We start from the raw sequence: 6,485 nt of genomic DNA, 5'->3' as shown, positions 1-6,485 counted from the left end.
CAGCAATGAGACTGGTTTCTTGTGTTCTTCGCATGTTCCTTCACTTAATATTTATTAAGCACCCACAAGGCTCAGTATTAATTGTTGGAGAATCAAATAGGTCAAATTGACTGGAACAAAGAATGCACCATGGGAGTAAGAAGAAATAAATCTGGAAAGACAGGCTAGGGGCAGACTGAGGAACTTTAAAGGGAAATAGAGTACAACAAAAGACATATCTATTAAATGTCTACTAAGCCCTGAGGATTCAAATAAAAAAAAGAAACACAGCCCCTGTCCACAAGGAGTTTTTACAATCTAATGGGGCAAAGCAGCACGCAAAAGGACGTCTGAGGAGGGAGGAGTTAGGCGGGGAGGCCACCTGGGCAGGGTGGAGGGAAGCATGATGTTCTGTGACATCCAAACCAAGCAGAGCCGCTGATGGGAAGTGGAGAGGTAGCTGGAAAGCTCTGACCCCAGTTTTCTGCAAAGGAAACCTTGGGCAGGGTTAGAGCTCCAACCTCCAGGCCTCCAATTAGAGGGGAGAGGAGGCTGAGGAGGTTGAGATAGAGTAAAGACTTTGTACTTTATTGGAGAGGCAGTAGGGAGCCATGGAAAATTCTTGGCTAGGAAACTGATGTGGTCAGATCTATACTTCAGGAAGATTACTTTGTCAGCTGTGTAGAGGATTAATCAGGGAGCAGTGAGACTGGAAGATGGGACAATAATTGGGATGCTCCCACAATGGTACTGGGGATCAATTATTCAATAAGCATCTATTAAGTGCCAACCATGTTTCAAGTAGTATAAAACAAAAATCAGGCTTACATTCTAGTGGGAGAAACAAACTTTATCCATACAAACATGCAAAATAAATAAAAATAAGCAGATTGGGGGTTGCAGGAGTGAGAAGCTTTGAAGGAGGATGAAAGAGTCCAGTGATTGGATGCAGAGTGAAGAGTCCAGGATGACTCTGCAGTCACAGACCTGGGGGATTGTCGGCATGGTGGTACCTCAATAGCCACAGGGAAGTCAGAGTCAAGGGAGGGAAGAGAGGCTTAGGAGGTCAAAGGGCAGACTCCTGCCCCTGGCTCTGCCCCTGTTGTTCCCAGCTGTCTCTCCCTTGTGATGCTGAGGCTGATAGTGTCATTTTTTATCTATACCACCCTAAAAACCCAAGGCCAGATTGGAGAAAACCCTGAATGAGAAGCTGCAAACGACAGATAAAGCAAACCAGATGGGCCTCCTCAGAGTCTCCCCCCTTCAGAGGTCCTGGCCATAAATTACCAAGGCCAGAGAAGACTGTGTGTCAGGAGGAAAACATGCTGAAGGCTTTAGAACAGCCTAGAGCTGAAATCCACCTTGTAAACACCAGGAATCTGGACCAGAAACCTGGTACAGGGGAAGAGCCCTGGGCTGGAATAATGATGATGATGGTAATGATAATAATAATAGGCTATTTATAGGGTTACAAAGCACTTTGCAAATATTATTTCATTTCCTCTTCATGATAGCCCCAGGCAATGGGTACTATTATCATATCCATTTCACCAATGAGGAAACTGAGGCTGAAAGAAGTTATAAGACTTGCCCAAGGTCACACGACTATACTGTCTCAGGCTAGATTTGAACTCAGATCTTTCTGAGTCCAAGTCCAGTGCTCCACTGCTTAGTTGCTTCTAAAAGTTAGGAGATGCTGATTGCTTTAGCTTTGGGATCTTTGGTAAGACCTTTCCATTCTTTGGGCTGCAGGGCTATCCTTTGTAAAATGATAGGGGTCAATAATCTGGTCTCTCCCTAAATTCCTTTCTAGCTCAGACATTCCCTGGGTGTCTGGCTCTATTCGCGGGATGGGGGTGGGTGACCGGCCTTTCAGAAGGGCTCTTGGCCATCTTGATTATGGTAACTGTCATTCATGGCCATCTGACAATGGAGTTCTCCCACAATGCTCCTGCTGGGGATTTTCAGATTATGAGCATCCAAGCCCTGAAGCCCTGGGGGGATGGTGTGTCTGGAGTCAGAGGGTAGGGGCTCCAAGCCTCACTCTACCAACAACCCGGTGTAGGACCTTGAGCAAGTTCTTCTCAGTCTCTCAGCTTCAACTTCTCATCTGTAAAAGGTTCTGGCTGGATTAGATGATCTCTAAGGGTCCTTTCAATTCAGATGTGTGAGTCTATGAGAAATAAGGAGAGGATGCTGGGTAATGTCTGGATGTTTCAGAGGGCTTTCTCACAACTGTCCTCAGAGATGAATAAAATAGGCATCATTGTACCCATTTTATACATACATATATATACACACATATTTATGTGTGTATACATATGTGTATGCATGTGTAGTATATGGATATGTATGTGTATACATACACACAAGTATAGTTATCCCTTCCACATCATGGGGATGAAGGATGCAGCACCCTCCATGATCTCTAAATCCCCTCTGGCCCTCCCTACCGGAGAATTAGTCTCAATTTTTTCTCTTTTATGGGTATTTACAGTACCTTATTGTAAAATCTGACTCATAGGATTTGTGTTGTCTGCTGGTCTGCACTTGTCATCTGTAGCTTCAGCAAAACTCCCCCCAAATTCTCATTTAATTTCTTATGCCAACCCACAATATACTGCAACTGCAATGGGGAAAGTCATGATGTTGAAGGGATAACTGTGTGTGTGTTTGTATGTGTGCATATGTATATGTTTATATATACAAGTTTATATATGTACATACATATGTGTTCATGGTGTTTGTGTGTGTGTCTATGTGTATTGTGTCTATACCATATGTTTATGTATATGCCTGTCTGCATTGTGTATGCATATAGGTGTGTATATACACATGTTATATTTTATGTGTGTATGCATGCATAATACATGTGTATATTGTGTTGTATGTGTGTATATATGGATAGACAGATGGACAGACAGATAGATGATAAAGTGTATATGTGTGTGTGTGTGTGTGTGTTTGCACTTGGAGGGAAAGTGAGAGTCATGCAGAATGTGCTGGGCGTGGGGGAAGGCACACCAAGCTGAAGATGAAGTCGGAGGAGCTGTGTTCCAGTGCCACCACAGCTGGTACTAACCAGGTGACTTTACCTCCCCAGCTCCATCTTTCTTTCTGAAGTCTTTTCCAGCTGATGGAAGCCATCATAAATGCCCCCTTAGGTTGACAGAATGGCTTCCCTTCAGCATACTCTGCCAATTATACGCATACTCTCTTTTATCTCCATATTATTGGCACTGTAGAGATTGCTTGGTACTTGTCAGGTACTCAGTGAAACCTAGAAGCCAATGGGTAGGATGACATTACCTCACATCAGTAATGACAGGCATTATTTCTGCCATTTCTCACTGAAAAGCCCGATGCTCTCTAAGGGGTCTTCTTGACCTTGTTCGTGTCCTGGTATATCATCTGGCAGTCTGGTAAAATCCAGGCACCTCTCCTCAGAATGATGTCTATTTCATAATTGAAGAAAGTGTTAAAATTCAGTTAGAGATGAGTGGAATTAAAGATACAATTTCTTTCTCATTCAAGCTCATAGACCCCCCAATATCTAGTTATAACCCCCTTTGGGCTTGGTCTCCAATTTTAGAGCCCCCAGGAGCTCTAAAGTTCCCCATATCTAAGCTTTTAGGGAGAAATCAATCAATCAGCAAGCATTTATTAATCACCTACCATCTGTCAGTAACTGTTCTAGGTCCTGGGATTACTGAGACAAAATAAGAAACAATTCTTGCTTTCAAAAAACTTACGTTTTATTGTACATAAATAAATATATACAGAATGAACACACACACAAATAAGGTAGTTAGGGAGAGAGACATTAGCAACTGGGTGAAGGGGTGGGGATGAGTCAGGAAAGGCAGAAGAAGGTGGCACCAGAAGCCAGAGTTTGGAGGGAAACGAGATTTGAAGAGGCCTGGGTAAGCAGGGAGGGCAGAGTGGCTCATTTTGATCCCAGAGACCTAGGGAGCCATGGGAGGGTTTGGGGTATTACTAAAGCCTGAGACTTTTTCTTTACTTTTGGAACTTTCCTCTCCTTCAGATACCTTGTAGAGTTACCCTCAGTAAACTCATCATATCTCCTCCAGTACAGATCTCCTTCACATGTACATGGTCCAATCCAGTAGTGTTTATTGTTATTTTCTTTAGCACCACATAAATGAAAAGCTTACTAAAAAGGTGGGACAGATACTAAGTTACAGACAAACCAATAATGGTGCCATGGAACAGATCATCGAACGCTGCCCTCTGATCCAATATGGGAGAGGAGGGCTATGAGGGCAGAGTATTGTATATGTAGTCAGCCCTGGTCACCTTCAGGGCAGGAACTGTCCTCTGCTTCTTTTGGCATCTTATTATGTGCCAGACATATGAATGTTTACTAGGTGTCTTTATTTGGCATTTTTCTTAGCTTTTTCTTTTTTACTTATGAGAGAGGCTTCAATAGGAAGGTGGGAGAATGGGAGGAGAGAGGGTGATATTTCCCAGACAGCCGCGATGTGAAAACAAAAGGCATTAGTAAAACTTGTTTTAATAGATAGTCATTGGGAGTGAGGTGGAGAGACGAATCACACTAAGAGTCTCGTGGGGAAGTGGAAGTGAAGACAACGTCAGAATTCTGGGCAAATTAAAGATTGTGCTTTGTCAGTCAAGTTGGTATTGTGAGTTTATTGATGAAAAAGGAAGGAAGGAAGGAAGGAAGGAAGGAAGGAAGGAAGGAAGGAAGGAAGGAAGGAAGGAAGGAAGGAAGGAAGGAAGGAAGGAAGGAAGGGAGGGAGGGAGGGAGGGAGGGAGGGAGGGAGGGAGAGAGGGAGGGAGGGAGGAAGATTTATTAAATGTTTACCATGTATCGACACTGTGCTAAGTGCTAAGGATACAAATAGAAAAGTAGGCCTGTCCCTGATCTCAGGAAGTTCACCTTCCAATGAGAGTCCACACATAAAGTTTCAACTTCCAGTCAGATGAGAAGGTCCCATGGTCCTTTGGATACAGCAGAAAAGCACATGATCTTGGCTCTTCTTTGACCATTTCCACCAATAATATCCTATCAGTCTCTGAGGCTGAGCCACTTGACAGGGCCAAGGACTTTGGTAGCAAGAGCTCTCTTCTGGGTCTTCAGTAGATGTATAACCGGGTCATGGAGTGGCTGCTTCCCAGAACAATGGTTGAGGGGAGTGGGGAATAAGCATTTATATAGTACCTACTATGTGCCAGGTACTGTGTTAAGCTCTTTATAAATAGTATCCCATTTGATCCTCACAACGCTGAGAGGTAGGTACTGTTATTATCACCATTTTCGAGTTGAGGAAACAGAGGCAGAAATGAAGTGACTTGGCAAGGGTCACACAGCGTGAGGACAGCAGGATTTTAACTCCAGTCCTTCTGACTCCAGGCCCAACCCTCTATTCACTTCACCCTCTGGCTGCCTCAGGGCTAGAAGCATTGCTATTCTCAAGGCTCTTGGGCTCCGGGTTCTAGGTTGCCTTCATTGTGGTCTGGAGGGAGACGGTGGTCAACGTGGTGGTCAAGGTTTGACTTGCTCACTACATGCTCCTTTCTGTCTCTCCCCCAAGGTGCCTTGCTGCTTCTGCTAGTCTGACTTGCCTGCCTGGTGAGCGGCAGTTTGCTAGTCCTTTCTCCACAGGAAACGTTTTCTGGAATGATGACTTAGGGCTGCCCTAGATGTGTATGACTCGAGTCAGATCTTGGGTTAAAGGGCTTCCTTCTCTTTCCACTTCAAAGCTGAAGTCAAGCCCCAAATCAGCACAAGACCCGAGGTGTGAAGGAAGGTTGCTCAGGCTCCGGGTTTTTGAGCCTAGTGAGTGAGTGGCACTCAGACCCGGAGGCAGGCCCCGCCTCTGTATCCACTTCCCTTTCCCTTCAGTACCCCATGAGATTCCCTAGGCAGGTGGGGGACCTGGGGGCTGCACCTGCACCAAGTTGGGAGGTGGAGCAGTTCTGGGCATGCCGAGGATGGCTTGGTCCAGAGTCTCCTTGGTGCTGCCTCCCTCCTCCTCCTCTGCCAAGGGGCTGAGAATGTTAGACCTAGCAGACACCTCTCCTGCCCACACTGCCTTCTGCAGTTCCTCTCCTCTTTCTTCGCTTCTCCCCTACTCTCCTCATCCCTTATCTCCCGAGCTGTCACTCACCTCTCTCCTTTCCCCTCCTTCCCTTACCCTTCCCTTCTCTTCCCCGGCCTCCATCCACTACTCTCATCTCTTTCCCCCACGCCTCTTCCTTTTCTCCCCTCCTGTCTTCTCCCCCTTCCCTCGTCTCCTTCCCCCTTTTCTCTTTTCTCTCGTCTTTCCTCCCTTCCTCCCGCTGGATTTTCCTTTTCCTTCTTCTCTTCCCTTTTCCCCTCCCCCTCCTCCTCCCTTTCCTCTTTCTCCTCCTCTTGCCTTGGCCCTCTTCTTATCCTCCCATTATCAGGCTTTAACCCTTACGGCGCCGCGTGCGGGGGGCACTGTGGGCTGCGTGGGCCTCTAGAGACCCAACCCGGGAGG

Source organism: Notamacropus eugenii, chromosome 1, assembly GCF_028372415.1.
Source record: "Notamacropus eugenii isolate mMacEug1 chromosome 1, mMacEug1.pri_v2, whole genome shotgun sequence".
NCBI classification, from domain to species: domain Eukaryota; kingdom Metazoa; phylum Chordata; class Mammalia; order Diprotodontia; family Macropodidae; genus Notamacropus; species Notamacropus eugenii.
The sequence above is the reverse complement of the archived record's forward strand: the minus strand, read 5'-3'. Positions refer to the sequence as shown.